General features: G+C 38.6%; 1 protein-coding gene across 1 annotated transcript in view; it reads left to right on the forward strand.

Annotated features, from left to right (window-relative positions):
• The window catches only part of ZNF385C (zinc finger protein 385C), a 1,443,898-nt gene that overhangs the window by 331,109 nt on the left and 1,090,299 nt on the right, over positions 1-22,490 (forward strand). The window lies entirely within an intron of this gene.

The following is a 22,490-nucleotide window of genomic DNA, read 5'->3' on the forward strand; positions in this document are numbered from 1 at the left end:
TGTTAACAGAGTGCGCAGGTAGATTTACAGTGCATGCCCCACACAAGCAAACAAGACTGCCATATCAGATTATAACAAAAGTGGTTTACTAATCTGTGACCATTAGCACTGAAAGGACAGACTATATTACAACGTACCTGTGTTAACACACAATGATAAACACTGTCAGGGAATCTACATCAAAAGAGTTTTAAAGAAATTATATGATGTACTTCAGACTACACCATTTCACGTGGAAGTCATAGAAATGAATCCCAAGCCAAGGAAAACTACTGCTGTATGTTTCACATCCAATCCTTGAACAGACTGTAGCTCAATAGAGTTTATGGTAGTGCTTGTAAATATATGTAGCCAGGGCAGTAAAATAGCTGAATTTCAGTCATGGGTGTACAGTTTCATCCCTCATTTACTAGGTATTACATGTATGCAGCTATGATTGTGTGCAGTTGCACACCTATGTACATGTTGTGTTAGATATCCAATAAGTGAAGCAGATATCTGACTACAGACACAATAAACACTAGCTTTGGTCACTATGTCTTTATTAATGTTTTTTTATCTGAATGTATACGGTGCAGATGCATAATTAGTGAGAATAAAGCTGGCTTCTGTGTTTAGGAGCAACCTGCAGAAATAACCTTGATGATGGTGAAATGCCGTATAAAATGCAATGCATTTGAGTCCCCATAGGGGTGTTGCAGATACCTCCTTAGTTCACATGAGAAGAAGAATGTTATTAGACAAGATGGAATTTGCCATGCAGGGCAACAGAGCTGTAGGCTCATAGGTGATTACTAGGCTAATGACCCTAGTGGATATTTTTAAGACTAGCCATACTTCTCAAAGGTGAGAATCAAATCCTGTACCTTGTGTTTGTAAGGTAAACATCTTAGTCATTATGGCAAGATTATGTCACCCTAGATGGTACTTGAACCCACACTCACTGACTTAGGAGGCCATTGTTTTATCCTTTAGGCTACTGGGGTATAACTAAAAGCATACTGCTATGGAAATGCTGAGTATTGAATCTAGGACCTCATAAGTGCAAAGTATGTGCTCTACCACTAAACTGCCTCCCCTTAATTCACTCGCTTTCATTCATATTTTGATGAATCTATTAGATTAGTTTTGAAGGACTGAGGCATTTGAATACCTTTTGGGTAACGTATTATGAAGTGGGTAATTCTGTGACGTAGCATTTTTACCCTTTTCAACATAGTATTGCAGGTTCTGCAATTTGTAGCATGCAGTTACCTCTCTTTTTGCACAGTGTGGTGGAGGCAGATGCCATCAGGCAATTGGCAGCCTGATTCATCCAGAGCAGCAAACATATTAGGACAGGATAACAACTGTTTTATATACTGAAAAGGCTTCAATGGTTCTTCTAGGCTTCCAGGATGCTAAAGATTTTTCCCAAACATACATGTACATTTGATTTGGGGGTGGCAGGGAGGGGAGTGCAAATGCTTCCTCAAGTCACATGAGAAGAATATTCTAAGACAATATGGGATTTTCTATGCAGGACAACAGAGCTTTCATCCATATTTGAGTGAGTCCATCTATTATCTTGGCTTCATGGTAAAGTATTACAAAGTGGGAGAGTCTTTATTAAGTAGAGGCATTGTTGTCATCCTTTGTATTAAGCCACAAGTATGCACTATCACAGAGCAGTTTAGGAATTAATCCATAGCACAACTGGAACAGTAGCAGTGGCCAGTTAGTACAGTCTTTATAGGTCATAATAAGGTGTATGGTAAGGCAGAGTTTTGCACTGCTGCATGGAAGGTAAAAATGCAACATTTCATGTATGGCTAGTGTTTGAAACACTTGCCAAATGTATTTTCTGTTAGCACTGTAAAGGGTGTTTTTTTTAAGGTGGTTAACTAAGAAGATGTTATTGTGTGGGGAAGAGGCATACAATTCCACAGTGTTCATTAATCGCTTGTGGTTCTATGTACAGGCAGTCATGGAAATCTCTATTTTCTGAAATCACAGAGGCTGATTCCCTACCCCATAGATCTGACAGTTTCACCTTTTGCACAGGTGACCCTACTGCTACCCCTCCACCGACTATTAGATCCAACTGACCTTACTGGGAAAGTTCAGGTACATGTTTCAGGGCCATCCCTGAGGCCAAGGAACTCTGTCTGGAATTCTAAGAAGTAAGAGATAAAGATTTTTTCTGTTCTGTCTCATTTTAGTGTTACCACTATGCATGTCATTGAGAGGGACTGTTCTAACAACTTAATAATATTGTTAAAAGGACCGTGTGTTTTCCGGAGATAATAGCATCATTGACAAGAACATGAGGAATTGTGGATAAACCACCAGGATTAGTTAACTAGTAAGCACACTTACTGTCGACATTGCTAAGTCCTGGAAAAGGTGACAAGCTTTGAATATCCATGAACGCTTTGTCTGTGGATGTAGATGGTTACTGTTTTTGTATCATACAAAAAAGTTACTGTTTTTTTAATTTTTTGGGGAGTTTCTTTTAGATGTTCCATATTGGAGGATACATGCCATATGTGGGCCTTTTTGTTTTGCACCCAGTAGGATATTTTTCATTTCCGAATATTGTATTTATCATCATTCCAAAAGTATAAAATATAAAAAGAGGAAAGGCTTTATCCTTATTTACATAATTCCTTTCCAGTACTATTTATGGCAGATTATAAGAGAATCTTCAGAGCCTAAAGTTCATAGTAAAGACATCCAATTTATTTCTGAGATTATATTTGCAGCCTTATTGAAGAGTGGCTTTATTATGAGTGGTTGTTCACTAGATATTAGTATAGAGAAGATTATCACACTTGTTTGAATTTTATTTATTTTCTTTATTGTGCTGACATTTTTTTTGGCAATATCGCTACAGTGGAATTTTTTCCACTGCCAAATCACTGACAAGCAATGGTACTTATAGGTGAAGTCTCATAAAGAGGTCCACATTGTTGAAGGAGGAGGGTCAGTATGTCTGATAAATCTTAGAATCCTTTCTCATGTGGTATGCAGGGGCCGATTCCCATATGAGCCTTTTCACATCCTTGGATGCCTGATGGATAGACTTGAAGGACTGTCCTGTAGATTTAAAGATTTAAACAGTTTTTAATAGCAAAGAGGCCCACGATCCTTCATTGCTTTTTAAACAAACCTTCCCTGTGGTCTACTCTGAAAGTTAGTATGAGAGGAATTTCACAAGGATTTAGGTTAATTTGCAAGATGAATAGGACAAACCTGTAAAGGCTAGGGCTTTGCAGTTACTTTACAACCATAACTGCTGTCTACTGGGTAAAATGAAGAAGATTTGATTGTTTTTCTTTAGGAAGATTATTGTACGGTTCAGGTGTGAGATCTTATATGACAGGGAAAAGGTTGAATATAGTGATTATTACCCAGTAGCAAAACTAGGCAGATGGAGCCATATCAATAGTTTATTATATCAAATATTTGTTCCTACTGCCGTGGCGATGTGCCTTCAGTTGGAGTTCAGGAAGACCAAACAAAGCATACCTGGCTTAAATCAATAAATCGTTTGGTCATAACAGTGCACATCGGTTAGTTTAAAAACTTACAGAAAATTATGGAACAGCTCTATTACTCAATATCAAAATTCTGAAATTTTTAAATTTTAAGTTTAAAGAATAATAAAATGTCAGAACACATGCTTAAAACAACCTCATACATCATACAGAAGACAAATGTTAAAGATTATGTCAACAAGGAACACTACTCACCTGGGAATTGTATTTATCAGTTCTACACTCTTCCTTACCACATACAATATGTCATGACTTTTGTAGACCTATAACTTCACAGGAAGTTGAATACATGCTTCAGGCTGCTCTTATGATCAACATCCATTGGCCAGATGGTGACTGATGAGATAAGTATAGATGGATCTTCCCCATTATTCAAGATCAGTTGGTGTGGCTTGTGAAATGGATGTGATTTCAAGGGGAGAGGGAATAATTCATGGGGCTGGCACTCTGGATTATTGATTTTTCCATAGATGAAAGAGGTAGGCGTAGTCTGGATAGTTCTCATAACTTTTTTCCTTGAGCGTGTGTTATAAATTGTTAATCAGAGTGCTGGTGAAATGTTCTGATATGATATCTCAGATCCCCTGCTCAGAACAATTTTCCTGTGAAACAGTCAGAAGTAGTTATTTGGTGTGGCATGTTTTTTTTTTTTTTATTGTTTTTATTTACTCTGTTAATCACGTTAGTTCTACTAGGCCAGTGTTCTACACAAACCACTAGGCCAATTGTTGTTGTTTGTCTTTCACCACAGCAGAACTCCGGTCTGCTAATAATTGGCAGTAGATTTTTACGAAACGCCGAGGTGCCAGCTCGACGCCCAACCTTCAACGAAGGTACGCCCAGTGTTCTACACAAACTGACATTCATATTGATTAGGAGAAATTTGGCCACGGCACCAATGAACTTCTCCTGCTGTGTTCCTGTGGGAGGAGCCCATCAGCAGCTGCATGAATGGAGACAACATGGAGGAGTAAGCAGAGTAAACTGCTGGATTACAGAATTAGAATGAGTCTTTTTCTGAATATAGAGGTGGAGAAAATTATAGTTCTTTTCCTGTTATTGCTGATATTAGTGCTGCTGGTACAGAAATGGTTTCTTCATTATCTCTGAATTTATCTGAGTCTTAAACCAGTCAGACTCAAGTAATTAATGTGGATGATGGTGGTTTGGATGACAACACTTTGTGCTGTGATTTTTGAGGAAGAAATAAATGACATGACTGCACTTTCTTGAGCTGATGCTATAGAAAGTGCTTTCCAAAAAGTACTGTGGACTTAGCCAGGAAAGGGCTCCAACAACATTTGCTGTTCAAGAAATAGCAGTTACTGGTGAACAACATGCCGAATCAACCACTATACCGATTACATGCCAGGAAGTGGGGGAAATCATGGTCATCTGAGTAGAGGGAGGGTGAGAGAAAGCAAAACGTAAAATCGGGATTAGCTGAAAAACAAGCAACTACTGTTCATATTTCCTCTAAAACTTACTATGTTATTGGCAGGTATATTATATGGGACAATTGTATTGCACCTTTATGTTTTATACCTTCCAAGATCTGTTTTCTTACTAATTTGAGAGATGAAAAAAGTTCTGCACCCTAACCTTTTCAGTTTCTGCATTGAATTTACACCTGTACTTGAAATAAAACAAACTGCATATCCTTGGAATTCTCACATTTTTCTCAGCTGATAAAGACTTTGAGAAAAAAAGGCTGTTTTGCTGTTTAAAATGGACATTCTTTTTTATGAGGACATTGGGCATTATATTCATTCTTAGTATAAAACTGTTCATTGTATTAAGAACGTATATATGAAGATAGGAGGTTATGGACTGGTGAATATGCGGGATACTTTGCTAAGTATTGGAGATAAAACAACTCATTTAGCTTGTGTTATAAACATTGATGGTATAACAGGCACTGCAAAATATGCAGGGAACCTAAATACACATGCACACACACACACACACACACACACATATATACATATATATATCTATATATATATATATATATATATATATATATATATATATATAAAACATATGTATGTATATATATATATATATATATATATATATATATATATATATATATATATATATATATATATATATATATATATATATATATATTTTTTATATAGAGGAATTCCTCATTTAATTAATGCCTTTCCTAAACGAACATGTACTATGCGTTGCGAGAAAGACCACACTACCAAACATTGCCAGCCCATTTGTACAAAATGTTGGGGAGAAGACATTGAAGGATGGATTGTACTGTTAATGATACTACCTTAAATGCAGATAACCAGGATGTTTGAATAATACCAAGTGATTATCAATTCAGTCTGTTGACAATACACTAAGTAGAAACAGAACCTGACATTTAACTGTGAAACAAATGATACTCTTTTATCCTTATCTTACACTGATGTTAATAACTTAGCACATAAAAATAAGTCTGGTGTGTTTCTTACTGACTTTCCAGATTTAGAACACTCTTCTGGGTCTTGATCTGTTGGAAGTAGAGTACATCATAAAAAACAAAAATACTGTTAAAGACCCAACAAAATACAAAAACAGGAAATGTTTAATTTCTCTATACTTTATATTAATGTAAATAGTACGAAAAATGATATCAGATTTTTTACTGTAATACAGTGATATAGAAATGTAATAGATGATGTTATTTGTATCCCGAATGTAAGGTTTGCACAGGCATGGGGCAGACAACTAAAATGGTCTGTGGGTATAGACACATATTCTGGGCTATCTGTTCTGCTTAATAACTGAGATATTTCAGTCTTGGACATAATTATTGGGGACTCTGATGGACTGTTAGTACTAGATTGTAGGAAAAGAGACAACACTCTATGCTTATTTATTGATTTTTGCCTGTACTTCGGTAAAAGAGAGCACCTTTTCCAAAAGATTAAATCTTTTTTTATTCAGAGGTTCATAGGAGGTTACTATGTTAACTGCCCTAGAGCCCTTACAAGCCTTGCCATATTTATCCCAAGTTGACCCAATTGTCAGTGCTTAGGTGAGTGAAATTTGCAGAGGTAAGGATCTATGGTAATTAATATCAACTTCCTCTGTCAAGGAGGGACATGGGCACCACCCGAGGAGTGAACTTGAGGCCACCTATCCATTGATCTAGGTTGCATTTGAAGAGGATCAGGGAGGGGCTGTGTTTCAAGTGAACTGGACACTTGATGTAGCAGTCTCTGGGAGATGTCTCCATCTCTCCAGCATGACTTGTTCATGTCAGAGCCTAGGATAAGATCCCTGGAGTGAGTGACCCTCCTGCAGTTTGATTTATAAATGTGTAGCATTTCCGTCAGGGCTGGGTCAGAGACTGCCCTGCAAGTCAGACACAGGTCAATCCTTAGTAACCTGTAGAAGCCAGAATACAGTGACAGAACTGTCAGTCTTTCTGCATAAGACTTGTTTTGTGTACCCTGTAATTTCTTGGTGAGAAACCTCTGTGGTCTCTGCAATTGTTGCAGGTGTTTGGTGAGGTGTATATAAAAGGGAGCATTGTACTCAATTACTGGTCTGATGAGGGCCGAGTATAATGGAATTGTAACATCCTTAGATCTAGATGTGATGCCTTTACTTATAAAATGTGCCATGTAGAAGGATTTCCTTATTACTGTGGATACATGGTGGACAAAGTTCAGATTGCTGCCAACCTGAGTACCCAGATCACATACCACTGGGACTGCACTTAATATAATGTAATTAGCGGTGATGTCAGCTTTCCCAAAGGGAATAATAATACAGTTTTGTGCATTTAGCTTTAATTTTCAGTTTTGGCACCAGTCATTTGTTTGTGTTAACCCTGTCTGCAGAATATTAACATCATTGGGGGACTCATTCATTGCTCCCAAGTTGCAATCGTCAGTGAACTTAGTCAGCCACAAGCCATAAAAGTTTGCCTGGACTTCTGAGAAATAAATTCTGAACAGTAAGGGGAACAGCACTGAATCCAAAGAAAGAAACTGTTGCAAAAAAAGAGTAAAATCCCACGATTGGAGGAACTCCCTGGTCAGCCTCAGTATGAAGCTGAGATCCCTCATAAAATCCTCCAAAGCTAGTTATGAAAACAAAATTGCCACTGATTCTAAAGACAACCACAAAGCATTCTATAGCTATGTCAAGAATATCAATGGCAGCACTCAGATCTGCTCTGAATTACAGCACAATGACACTAAATATACAGAACCAACTGATATTGCCAACATCCTGGCAGATAGGTTCAGTGCTAACTTTATCCCCCTCTCACCCCCTAAAGGGCCCATCTTTATACCAGAAGAATGCAAAGTTCCTGTAATCGTGGCTGCACAGGTAAAAAACTCACTCTCCAAAGCCAAGAACACAGCATCCATGGGACCTGACAACATCCCAGGCTGCCTTCTACATGAACTACAGAATAAACTGGCACCCCACCTAAGTACCATGTTCAGTCACAGCCTCACCTCAGGCTTTGTGCCCATTGAACGGCGCATCACGATGGTTATCCCACTCCACAAAGGGGGGGCCACAACAGACCTCAGGAACTACCACCCTATTAGCCTGACGAGCCTGGTCTGCAAGGCCATGGAACGTATCATCATGGAACTCATAAACAAAGACATTGGAGATCTCCAAACTCTGGACCCCACACAGTTCTGGTTTGTAAAAGGCAGATCATGTCTCCTAAACCTGATAGACTTCTTTGAAGTAGTCACCAAAGCCATAGATGAGGGTAAGATGGTTCACACAGCCTACCTAGATCTCGCCAAGGTGTTCGACACCATCCCCCACTCTGGAATTATAGATAAACTCACTAAACTAGGTATAAATCCCTATGTCACAAGATGGGTTGTCAACTGGCTTACTGACAGAACCCACACTGTGAAAGTAGCAGACTCCAAATCAGACTTCAGACCAGTGACAAGTGGAGTACCACAGGGTTCAGTCCTGGGTCCTCTCCTGTTTGGTATCTACTTCTCTGAAGTACAGGCTAACACAGAAGGTCTTTGGCTAACTAAATACACAGATGACTGGAAACTAGGAGCCATAATCAAAACTCCTAATGATTTGGACATCCTACAAAAGGGTCTCACTGGGACAGATGCCTGGTGCCAAAGCCATGGTCTCAAGCTCAATGGCAAAAGGTGCATTGTCATCCCCTTTGGTAAAAACTCTGTACCCATGAACTACCACATAGGCAGTAGTATACTTAAGACTGAAAGTGTGATAAGAGACCTTGGGACACAGGTGGACTGTAGTCTCTCCTTTGATAATCACATCACCACAGTGGTCAGGAAATCCTTCTACATGGCACAGCTCATCACAAAAGGTTTCTCATCCAGAAAAACAGAGGCCATTGTTCCCGTCTACTCATCACTCATTAGACTCAATATAGAGTACAACGCCCCTTTTAGTATGTACCTCACAAGACATCTACAACAACTGTAAAGGCCGCAAAAATACCTCACAAACAGGATTACTGGCCTCAAACAGATGCCTTACACAGACTGTCTCAAAAAACTCCAGCTTTACTCCATCACGTATCGCTTACTCAGAGGCAATCTCTGCCTAACATACAAAGCTATGTCAAACCCAGAGCTGTTGGACATGCTCCACTTAAAGAAATCCCAATCCTTCCGAGCTACATGCTCTAGGGACCTAAACCTTGTCACCACAATAAACAGAACATGCTGGAGGGATAGATCTCAGAAACTTCCCATACTCTGGAACAGACTACCTATCTGTGTCAAACAGAGCTCCTCATTAGCACTCTTCAAGAAAAATCTTGATGATTGGATGGGTAATAGGAAATTCACCTCGGGGATCACTTCTGTGGTTCTGCTTGACAGGGGCACGGGAAAATAATTTTCTTGAGTGGTGAAAGCCAGGGTACCTTTTTGGCTAGGCTTGTATAGGCCCTAGGGCCAATTGCCTAGTACCTACCTATGAACCTATAAACCTACGGTATGCCACTGGTGACTGGTCTTTTGCTAGAGGTGAAGTCATCCACTTTGACAGTATGTGTCCTGTTGGTGAGCCAGTTGGCTACCCATCTGGTAATGTGGGGGTTAAATAATACCTGAGTGGGAGATTGTGTCAAATGCCTTGGCTAGGTCAAGATAGGCAATATGTAGTGTCTTTCCCTCATCCAGGACCTTGATGACTTTCTCAAAGAAGTCAACCATGTTTAACAGGCACGATCTATGTTTAACGAATCCGAACCAGGTTGGGTCAGAGTTTGGATATTACCTATATCCTTGTTAATAAGGTTCATAATGAGTCTTTGCATGACCTTGCAGAAGAGGCTAATCAAGCTTTATGGCCCTATAATTCCTAGAATTAGTTAATGCTCCCCCTTTGTGCAGAGGGATTACTGTTGATGTCCTCCATTCTGCAGGAACATAGCATGATCACAGGCTGTGGTTAAACATGGACTCAAGTGGGGCTGCTATGTCATGTTTTAAGTTGTTTAAAAGGCAACCTGGGATGTTGTCTGGTCCCATTGATGACATGGTTTTGGCCTTGGAGAGCACCGAGATGGCCTGCTGTTTTGAGACAATTGACTGAGGAATGGTGGCAGATATACTTTGAGGGACGACTGGAGAGGACAGGGGGGTGAAGTTTGCTCTATATCTGTCAGCTAGCAGGTTGGCTATTACCTTCAATTGAGTATTGGAGGTGCCATCCAGAACCAGTTCACATAGCTGGGTATTCCCTTTTAGATTTTGGACATAGTTAAAGAATGCCTTGTGATTATGCTTAGTTAGGGTGGCTAGTTTTGCTTTGTAATTATCTTTGGAGGACTTCACAAGATCTCTAATTTGTTTGTTTAAGCTAAAGAGGGATTTCTTCAACTGCTGCGCCATTTCCTCTTGTTCTTGGACATTGGTTCCTTTCTCTTGTTATATAGCCTGCTTACACTAGGATCCACTAGGTAGCTTATTTTTTTGGCAACACCTGGTTTTGATTTAGTCAGGAACAGCCGAGTCTATACAACTGCTTAAGTGGTTATACAAGACATTGGTGTATACCTCTGCATAGGAGTCCATGTTATCTGTGTTTGTGTGGGCTTTCAAACTTCTTATGCCATCCCTTAGTAGGAGGTAATTTGCCTTTAAAAAATTCTTATGCATTTTTGAGCTTGATGTAGTATGCAGTCTTATAATTACATTGAACAATACTGATTTATGGTCCGATCTTACCAGGGAGGACATCACATAGGGGAGGGTGCAATGCTCTCCCATGTTAGTGAGTAGTATGTCCAGGACATCTGAGGCTCTTGTGGGTGTGCTGACTAGCTGTTCCAGAGCATTTGCATTAACAAAGTCCAAGAATCTCTGAGCCAGCATGTTTGTGGTCATGTATTTTGCCCAGTCGATGGTAGGATAATTAAAATTACCCATGAGTAAGGTGTTGGGCTGTATGGCAAGTGACTCCAGTAAGTCCGGGTATGAAGTATGCTTTTCCTATTTCATGGTGGAAGACCTATAGCTAGATATGATGTGGTAGGGGGCTTTGCCTATAGTTAGTTGGACATGTATTAGTTCAAGAGAGTCATACTGTTTGACCAGTCTTGAGGTGTACTTATCCTTAATGAAGATGGATACACCTCCTACTTTGGTTCTTTCATGCTCACTTTGTGGTCTGAATGTATGAAAGGCATTGTAGCCCTCCATGGCTGGGTTGCTTTCCACACCTTTGAACCATGTCTTGGTGACTGTCCAGATGTCAGCATCTTCCAAAGTGAGGAGTGCTTCCATGGAGTGCAGTTTCTTGTTTAGACTCCTGGCATTAAGCAGGAATAACATGAGTTTATCTAGATAGGATTTCATTATGTTGGGAGGTTGGTTATTTGACACTGCCTAAAAAAGGCAAAACAGAGTTGGCTAATGCCTTTGCCAGTATCTGAAAGCATAGAGGAGACAGGTTCAGACTATCTCTGGCAAAGCAGCGTGGCATGTAGACCACGTCTTCCCATGCTGACAGATATTGGATCCCCTTGGACTGACACCAGAAGCTAAGCTAATTGTTAAAGTCACTCATTTTTTGTTTGTATTTTGGCATCATCTTTGGAGAAGGTAGAATGCTGCTTAAGGCTAGGGTTACACCTGCCTGTGACACATAATCTGAGAGCTCAGTCATGTCTCTCTTCATTTAGTCCAGTGAGGTGCATCTCAAGTCATTCACCCCCACATGGACTATGATGGTGTCATACCAGTACTTGTGGTTGAGTGACTTGAGTGCTTGAGTGGCATGATGGATCCTGGCACCTGACATGCAAATAGCAGCTCTTTATCCAACCAGGTGAGGAGAACATCCATGTGTCTCACAATAGAGTCATCTGTGACCAGTACATTAGGTTTTGTGGTGTTTTGCCTTATGGGATTGCTTGTTGAGACACTAGTGTGTGTGTTATTATGTGTTGTGGTTGTCTTTTGCATTGTTATGTGTGTAAGTGGATTCCATTCAGGGGCCTCTGATCTTTTGTTAAGTTACTAGTGAGTACCTTCGCATATGTGGGTTTATGTGTCGTGTCCTTATTTAGTGTGGAAAGTGTGTGTGTGTGACAACCTGTTTGGCATTCAATTTGTCCTTATGTGAGAGTCTTACCTCCAGTTTCATAGTGTAACTACATCTCTCACAAAAAGTATTTGTTTCAGGAGTAAGTGGTTGTCATTGTACATGAGACAATTGCTACATTGCCTCAGGATGCCCATGTCTAGCTGGCTGGCCAGAGAGATGATGGGAAACTAATGCAATACCACAAATGATTTCACCAGTGATTTCTTAGATACATAAAGAGTTTAAGGAATTACTTAGGGCTCTAGCACCACAAGAAAAATAGGAAAGGGTTGGGGCTAAATGAGAATGTTCCTCTTAAACCCCTATTGAAAGAACGCACATTGTTTGGGTGAATATTTCAAATGCTTTTGTTATACATGAATGCGCCTGGTTATATGTATTTGTACCTTTAGGTGTGTGAGTTAATTTGACTCATGATTGGTGGGGTATGTAGTATTTAAGCTGCTTCTGCTTTGAATATGGTGGATCTGATGAAGCAGAGTTTTTATTTTCTGTGAAAGTGCTTATCCTTGTTTACTTGTGGAATAAACTGCAACAGATTTGACCTGCCTGTGTCGTTCGTAGTGCAACACTTTTGTGAACTGTGTTTATATCCTTCATATTTTCATTGGCAATTTGTAAATCCCTCGTTCTCTAGTAACATTATATACATACTTTCTCTTCCCTTGCATTCACATATTCCTTCCCTTATTAACCAATTTTCAGTCTTCTCATCTCTGAACTCGTTGTCAACTTTATTGATAATCCTTTTTTCAACTAACCACTATCTCTTTATCCCTTTTGAATTCATACGTTCTCCATATTTGTCTGCTTTGCTTCAATCTCTCAATCCCTTCACCTCTTGTAATTTAAACAAATTAAGCTTAGTTCTCTCCCTAAACAAGCTTACTAATTCTTATGTTACTCTGCATTATATTGTATTATACTAGTGTAAATGACAACCTTTACAACTCATCTTATATTGTACTTGCATAAATTGAAATCCATACCAATTATTTATATTGATAACCATTTGAAATATTAGAATCTGCTAGAGTGAGTCCCAAAATACAGAGAATGAATGGCTGAAAAAATTGACTTATACAGACTATGTCTGAGATGGGCATTTCCTGGAATATTACCTTTTCTCCAAGGTGTAGGGATCTCAGAGTTGATACATATACGTCTGGAAGATGCGAGAGGGCTTGCCCCTCACATTGGGGGTGCAGGGTGACTTACTTCCCTGCTGTTCTGGATTTTTGATCTTTTTTTTTTTTTTTTTTTGTCAGCACTTGGAATGTCAAGTGCCGATATTTCAACAGGGAAACATTTATGTTTGCTATATTCCATTGTTTTTTGCTTTCATGTAATACATTAGAGCTTTTCTCCCTGAGCCTGTGCTGAAAATGGGTTATTGCCCAGTTGGACTTCCTCATTAAACAAATATCAATAAATAAATAAAATAAAGTAAAAGGTGTAGTAGAATATAACCTTGCCTCGATTGATTTTGATAAGTGTCATGGCACCTTTTATATCCACCTTAAGCCACTACCACCTCAGGCAGAGGGGACCTCAGTTTATGCCTTATCCAAAAGATGGAAACACAGTACAGCAGCCCCCCGCCCATAATGCTGTGCCACCAGTTCTACACTGGGACACTAACTGAAGCACCTGGTGTAAGGATAAAACCCACACCCTTCTGCCCTTCCTTTCAAACAAGCACAGCTTGGTAATGGATGACTATACAAGACATATTAATGGATTTAAATCTACTAGAAAAATCAGACAACTAAGTTTGAAAGAGTGGAGATATACTATTTCGCAAATGATATTACAGAGGGTAATATATTGCCAATATTGCTAAACCTAATATATTCAGAAAAAAACTTATTATGGACTATTGTGATGTTTAGCAGCAACAACAAAATAACATGAAAAGTAATTCAAATGTAAACTGTAAAAACTCTTAAAGAAACATCTGAATCTTAAACATCATGTCATTGCAGAGTGTTTTGGATTCTATGAAAGAAAACTAATGAGACATGAGAATAATACCCGCGGTGTTGGTGCTGCGGTAGTGTTGTCGCCTCACAGTAAGGCGCTGTCCGGTTTGATTCTCAGCTAGAGCGTCTTCTGCATGGAGACATGCGTGAATGGGTGTACCTTCGTTGAAGGTTGTGCATCAGGCCTGGCAAGCCGGTACATAAAAAGCAACTGCCAATCATTAGCGGACCGGAGTTCCGCTGTGGTGACCCCTAACCGGGAAAAGCCGAAAGACACAAAAAATATGTAAATGATAATGGTTAGCTAAGAACAAGAAATCTGGAGAAGGCCTCAGATATTTTAAGAGACAGATTTGTGGTGTGGAATATGTTGTAAAACCACACATATGAGCAGTAGCATAGCTAGGGTGGGGATAGAAAAGGGCATCTGCCCTGGGTAAAAAGCATTGGGGGTGTGACCAGTTGATCCCAATCTTTTGTTAATGAGATACCGGCTTTCTAAAATCCAGTATTGCATTTGAGGTCAAAACTGAGCACTGTAGTGCTTTGTGTGTGATCTAAAGGGTAGCAACTGCTTGCTAGATTGCAGCAAACAGTTTGATACAGTTTAAATGTAAAAAAAAAAGTTTAAAAAGAAGATTTTTTTTTAACTAAAACATGAGTGATATAATGCTCCTTGCAGGCATGGTACAAACTCTAACAACTGCTCGCTACAGTTTAAAAGAAATTAGTTGAGGGCGTTTGGGGTAGAGCAGAGAAATGGGACCCAAATGGGTGGGACAGGATGTAGGGGACGTGTCGTACATCTGGCCACCTAGTTGGTGTGCCAGTAGAAGGAAAAGGAATGTCCGTTCTTTCCTTTTTTATCTCTTCAGTGTAAAAGTTGGAGGGGGCACAAATTTAACTGTGATAAGCCAATTGCTTACAATGTATGGACTGGCTTTTTTTTTGCTCTTGAAGAGTGGAGGGGGTGGGGTGATGGTTCAAAGTACCAGCCTCCAGGGCACTGGTTGAACCAGCTACACTTATGCATATGAGGCATTTCTGTAAGGAAGAAGGAATACCTGAAAAATAATTAAACACAGCAGTATCCATTAGTAGCAATGAAGATGCCCTCTTATTCTAACATGATGGGGCTGAATGTGCATGAATGGCTGTCTGTTCCTTCTCAGCAGAAAGAGACATGTTAGGTGTGGTATATTGTAATGAAAAACACGTATGTAATATAAAAAGCTTGAAAGAGAGTTAAAAAATGTATAATGTGGCCACAGAAGAATAATATTCATCTAGAAAAGTAATAAAAACAAAGAAAAGCAGGTATAAGATTATATATAGCATGGGTGATGTAGGAAGTGTTGAAGTATCAGATAAAATGGAGAAAGGCATGGGAAATGAGCAGTATGGCAGTATGACAATGTATTTAGAGTTCTACAGAATAAATCAAAATAAGATAGATTTATCTGTGTCAGTCCAAAAGTATAGCAGTGTCATTCACTGTGGAATCAGATGTGGGAACAGCTTTTTTATAATTCCTGTAGAAATATAAGCAATTATTTATGCATATGTCAATGCATGATTCTAAAGGGTTATAGAAGATGCATTCAGATGAAACAGTGTCTAAAGAACGTCTGTAACATATGAAATGTCAAAAAACAAGTAATCTCCGTGGTATCCCCGAAGTCTCAAAACAACCCACTAAAGTGTAGTGAGTCTAAAAACAAAACAGTGTAAGAAACTTCTCTGTGTGGAAGATTTTCATTCCATATATTTCTAGTTAATCACTGTATATTAATCAGATCAGACAATGGTAGTAGAAGTAGCAAATGTAAACTCGTCTTAAGTCAAAACAAAACAAAACAAAAAGTAATAATAGAAAATATATAATTGTACAGCATTACTAAGTATTCGAAAGTAATCCAAGCAAGGCAGGCAGTCTGTTTCCAGTCGAAAATCCTTTATTAAGTACACAGGATTTTCGACTGGAAACAGACTGCCTGCCTTGCTTGGATTACTTTCGAATACTTAGTAATGCTGTACAATTATATATTTTCTATTATTACTTTTTGACAGTTTACGTTCGCTACTTCTACTACTATTGTCTGATCTGATTAATATACAGTGATTAACTAGAAATATATGGAATGAAAATCTTCCACACAGAGAAGTTTCTTACACTGTTTTAACATATGAAATGTAACACAATACCTGAAGCTATACGTGTGTGATATTGGAAAATGCTGGAAAATGTTTTTATGCTGCAGTGAGTGGTTAGGAGAGTAGAGCTGAACTGGTTTTGTGCTATAAAGCTGCAATATTGTAGTCATAGATTGTAAGAAATGCATTACAGGTAGAAAACTGTCACACTTATTCATGACTCTAACTGGTATTTACAACATGTATGGGACTAATTGAAAGATATGTACAGAATTAAATTAACAATATGTATGGAATTAAATGAGCTGAACTAGAACAAATACTAGCCCAGAATTTTATCAAAACAATTGCATTGACATAAGGCTATCCAGCATCCCTACCAGCAACCAAAGGAATTTTCACTCCATGGTGCAGTTTTTAAAAATAAAAATTATACAGTTATTTGTGTAAACAGAAGTAGGAAAGAAGTCCAGTAAGTTTCTATTAATGGGTTTAACATGTTCTACTATAATGTTTGGGGGTCACCTCCACCACTGCTGTTTGACAGCAGGACTCAGCCAAGAGATGCATGGAATTCCACTTACGCTTGGTAAGAAAGATAAAGTATACCTACAGAAATTATGGATGGTTCCAGGCTATGGGTGTAACATAAGCATAGAACACTGTGAGTTTTTCACACAGGAAGTTGCCAAGAAATGTAATTTACACAAATGGACTCTGCATCTCATTAGACAGGACAGAGGCTATGCTACAGGTATCTAGGCCTCAGGATAAATAGCAACTCTGGTAATAGCTTGGACTGAATTACTACCTTGAGTTTTATCAGAATCTTTAAACAGTACTACAGTCACCAGATATGTTACATTAGGATGGGCCTTCGTGGAAATGTTCATAGGAATGCAAAAATGTATTCACATTGTCAAGAGATTTCATTATACTCTCGTTTCTTATCCACTTTGACCCATCTTCGGTGGTAAGATTGGCCTGCAATGATGCTTGTAACAGAACTGACACTGCTGCATTAGCTAGACTCCAGAATGGTTTACCAGGAACCATAGTAATTGTGTCAATGCAGTTAACTAAGGAATGGTTTACCGGTACCCATAGTAATTGTGTCAATGCAGTTAACTAAGGAATGGTTTACCAGGACCCATCGTAATTGTGTCAGTGCAGTTAACTATGGAATTGTTTAACAGGACCCATAGCAATTGGGTCAATGCAGTTAACTATGGAATGGTTTAACAGGACCCATAGCAATTGGGTCAATGCAGTTAACTAAGGAATGGTTTACCAGGACCCATCGTAATTGTGTCAATGCAGTTAACTAAGGAATGGTTTACCGGTACCCATAGTAATTGTGCCAATGCAGTTAACTAAGGAATGGTTTACTAGGACCCATAGTAATTGGGTCAATGCAGTTAACCAAGGAATGGTTTACCAGGACCCATAGTAATCGTGTCAATGCAGTTAACTAAGGAATGGTTTACCAGGACCCATAGTAATTGTGTCAATGCAGTTAACTAAGGAATGGTTTACCAGGACCCATAGTAATTGTGTCAATGCAGTTAACTAAGGATAAATATAAATATTCTCATATGGAGGGAAACAGCTCCTAATCTGGTCTAAGGGGTACAGAACTCTAACCAGTACTTCCACAGAAAGACGTTAATGAGAAGTAAGACCCTAAGTCATTATCTGCTCTTAACCGGAGTATCCTTGCTAACTGCACTCAAATTACAATGCTGGTCACCATTCCTAAGGGGGGGGAGCACATGCAATATAGTCAACACAAGGAAATAAACACATAATTTTTCCAGTGGAGTGTCACAACTACAGCATAAATAAGCCTTGGACCCAACAAACATGGATGCAGTCAATGTTCACTACAAATTGGTTGGATGCAGTTATGCCAAGGTAAAGTAGGAATTGTGTAATGCATTGTGACAGTGGTGTCACATAAAATGTTATTCTAGTTCTCTATCAGACCGGATTACTCATATACTGTCTTGGGATTCTGTATGGATGTTATAAACATTGCTTCAGGAGTCCTCCTCAATGAAACATAGCATAGTTTTGGGAGGATACTCATCAAAATGGTAGATCTTAAAAGAAGTGACTTCTGTAGCAGGATAAGTACTCATCCACAACCCCTGTTTTAGACTCCAGTCATAATATGGTTTACTAAAACTCATGCAAAAATGGTGTCATATGCTGTTCCTGCTATCAAGGCAACAGATTCAGACTGTCCAAAGAGACAGCTTAACAATTCAAATGAGAAATACATAACCCTGAACTTATGCCACACTGGCTCAGTGCCAGCACCAGGACCACTTTGCTATCCACTGCTGGATTGGTTGTGGAAGGCCTGCTCAACTGCTTATCATTTTCTGTAGGCATAGAACTGCCACAGCTCTCTCAGTCAACTACACTTTCCATCTTTACCCCTGCAATATTACACCATTTCTCAAAATCTCCATTGTAATTAAGGAAAAAACAAAAACTATGAAAATATAAGTTTAATCTGGAAATTAATCTACATTCAAATACGTTAACAAGCCTTAGTAGTTTTGTTATTTTTTTCATATTTGTACTCCAAATGTTTAGTGTAAGTGAGCTAGGATAGTGCTTATTGAACAAAAACACTATTACAAAATAGCAAATAAATAAGACGGACTACCTAAATGAATGCCTGATATGCATGTGTTACACTGCTTGCTATCAATTTTTTAAATATTTTGATGATGGACTATTTATTGATTAGCCTGCACTGCACTTAAGAGAAACTCAGACTGGAAGAATATATGCATAGCAGCATATCATTGCACTAAGGTATTTAATTTATAGAAACTATTAGGAGTGGGAACAGCAGTCTGCATTTGACCCCAATTTTTGCTAAATACTTTTTCAGTTTTTGGATAATATTTGACACAGTTTTCTAGGAGACCTGAGAATTCGGATAATGCAATTCATAGATTTTATAAATTGCTTTTTCCACTTCTACACACTAGTAATGCCATGTTGGTGCACCATATGGCATTGGTCATCCCGGGAGCTGTATAATACAGCATGGAAACAAATCTCACACACACAGACACACACACACACCCACACGCACACACGCACACACACACACACACACACACACACACACACACACACCCACACACACCCACACACACCCACACACACACACACACACACACACACACACACACACACACACACACACACACACACACACACACATACACACACACACACACACACACACACACACACACACACACACACACACACACACACACATATCTGTGTTTAGAACACTCTCTAACAGACTATCTGTCCTCTTCCACTGTCCCTACAATATGCATTAATGTGCTTGATATGTGCCTGCTACAAGTCTCCATGTAACAGTCATGCATGCTTTCTTTTATTGCTCTTCAGTCGGTCCCTTGCCCTAGTGCTAACAGCATTCATAACCTGCAGAGTACAGACCCTGCCACTCTGGGCATCCTACCTTGTTGTGCCTGGCAGGCTGCTGTATTTAGCTGCGCACATAACATAAACCTCAGAGCAATGGTAAAATACAGGCTGTAATTTTGTCATGCACATTATACCATATATATTGATATGTTCAGGGCTGCATCCCTGAAATGAGCACAGTTTTGTTTTTAAATCCTTGTCTATTCAGCAGTAAAAACACTACCTGTCCTGCATCTGCTATCCATGTTGGATAGCCTTGATGAATTTTGTGGAATATGAGTTTGAATACTGTAATTTTTAAATAAAATTCTCAACATTTTCATTTTGGCATTGGTGATTCTAAACCACAGCATCAATGTAACCTAAGTCCCCTGACTCATAAAAATTATTTTTTTAATCAATACTCCATTTAGGGAGGGAAGGAACTTTACAGCTAGTTAACCCAGTGGAGCACTGAGCTTTCCCATCCTGTCTCAGAAATCTTAACTTTTGTTTAGTGCACTACATTTACCCTCTGAAGATTGTTAAATTGCATTCCAAAACTTGGAAAGTGTGAGTTAAGTTCTGTTTTGTATGAAAAACACACTGCTTAACTAGTGTAAGGGACTGTGGTACAGACAGTGAAAGTTTTAAATTGGTAACAAGCTGTAATCTGTAGACCCAAGTTTGATTTTCTCATTATTCAATGGTGACTCTAAGCAACTGACATAAGCATGTTAAGGTTTCTGGATGATCTTTGAAATAAGATGTTTACAGCCATTAGACTAAGTAGCTGAAAACTACCGTTAAACTAAGGTTACTTCTGTATAGTCTAGAAATTGCTTTACTGCTTGAATAAGTTTCAGAAAGAGTTTCAAAGCCAAGCCCTGTCAACCACAATGAAATATGCATCCACAGTTTCCTTGGTGAGACATCACAAAATTGTCTGAGCACAAAGACAAACTGATAAATGGAAAGAAGTAGTTTGATTTAGAATTAATTACCTTCCTTAGAGTACAAATAAAATACATCTTTTGTTGTTCAACCTACATGCTTACAATAAGGTAGTGAATGAGAATATCCACCTGTAACATCTCTGATATTTCCATTATGTTTCTGTAACTGCTTATACGACTTTTCTGTCATCTACAGCCGGCATGCTTCAGTTTTGGTGTGTTCCAAGGAAATTAATCGGGATGAGCTTGTCCTGAACCTTCAGACCACAGAATGAAACAAGCTTAATAAAGTGGTTCGGCAATGTGTATGCTTTGCTCATATACAAGACTGTCATCATTAGATATGTATTGACATACAAAACCACATACAAATGAACCAAATGCACTGAATTGGGCTCCAGCATTCACTTACAGAATCAAATTTAATTTCTAGTATCAATAATGCAAAGAGTAAACCTTCTGAAACATTACATTTTCACTGGGCTGGTTTGAGCTTGAAATTTTAGAATGTAGGCAATCAGCTTTATCAATGCATTAGATAGCATGTTGCCACAGAATTCGTGCAGTACTTTGTAAAATGCAAATCATTGATGAATATGTTTTTTTTTAAATAGGGTATACTAAATCAATAACCCGGGGCAGAGGGATTAATTTGGGTTATAAAGATGTATCTTTCACAGTCAAAAGGGACTGGTGGGTCCAATAACAAACACATCGATTATTTTCTAGCATTTGTTTTGTTGTATTTCACTGAGAAACTCTTACACAAAACAAATAATACCAATTATACCTTGGATCATGATTTTCCAATAGTCAGAGTTTTCCTAGCAGCAATACAGAAAAAAAAGGCCCAGTAACTGAACAAATCCAAAGCAGAGATCTGTTTTGCCACTGAAATGCCACACTATGTATAAACCTTTTTGAAACAATTGATTTAAACAGTCACCGCATTCACATTTTTTAACATGCTTAGAGATATGCAAAAGGAAGACTGACATGTGACAGTCTTTCTTGTGCATGAACTGTAAATGCAAATTGCTGCAAATAGTGCAAGTTTTTATTCCATAACATTAAGTGCATTTTAAAAGTGATTTGGCAAACATATTGCTGTTTTCTCTGAATAGGATACCTCCTCATAAAACATTGCACATCTCTCAGAGGACTACAAATAAATATTAAAGTAGACAGATTGTACTTTAATATTTGAAAATGATGAAAACAAATCGTAGGAAATGACTGCCCATATTGCATATGACAAGGAACAGATGTGACAGTAACTGCATATAACTGATTCTGTTTTAATGAGATAAAATAAATACAAAATCAGTATAGATTTGCCCATTATCAGTAGATTTTAAAACACAGGCACCTTTTTCTTACTGTGAACCTATTTTAATAAACAAAGTATTTCCACATAAACATTTTGAAAATTCATTCTGTAGAACTGTCACTTAATTGCCAGAGTGAAGTGCTTAGGAAATTCATCACAAGCACTCTTTCTTGAATGCAGGAGAATATGGTAAATATTCTGACAATAGTGGTGGGAGTGTGTTATGAGTGTCTACAGCCTAGGGGGTAGAGTAGGGGCTAGGGTCTTGTGTAGTGACAATGTTCAACCCTGTACCCATCCCTAATAATGGGCATAACACTAACCCTAATCCTGCCCCTAACCCCACCCCCTGCTAATGCCCCAAACCTTAAACCTGCACTTTACTTTTGGAAGAACCTTTTTTGTAAAACTTCCACTATTCAGACAGAATGTGCTTAAAGTTAGTGGCAAGGTTTTGGTTAACAGA

The sequence above is a fragment of the Protopterus annectens genome, chromosome 13.part0 (genome assembly GCF_019279795.1).
Source record: "Protopterus annectens isolate FY-2018-M chromosome 13.part0, PAN1.0, whole genome shotgun sequence".
Taxonomy (NCBI): Eukaryota; Metazoa; Chordata; order Ceratodontiformes; family Protopteridae; genus Protopterus; species Protopterus annectens.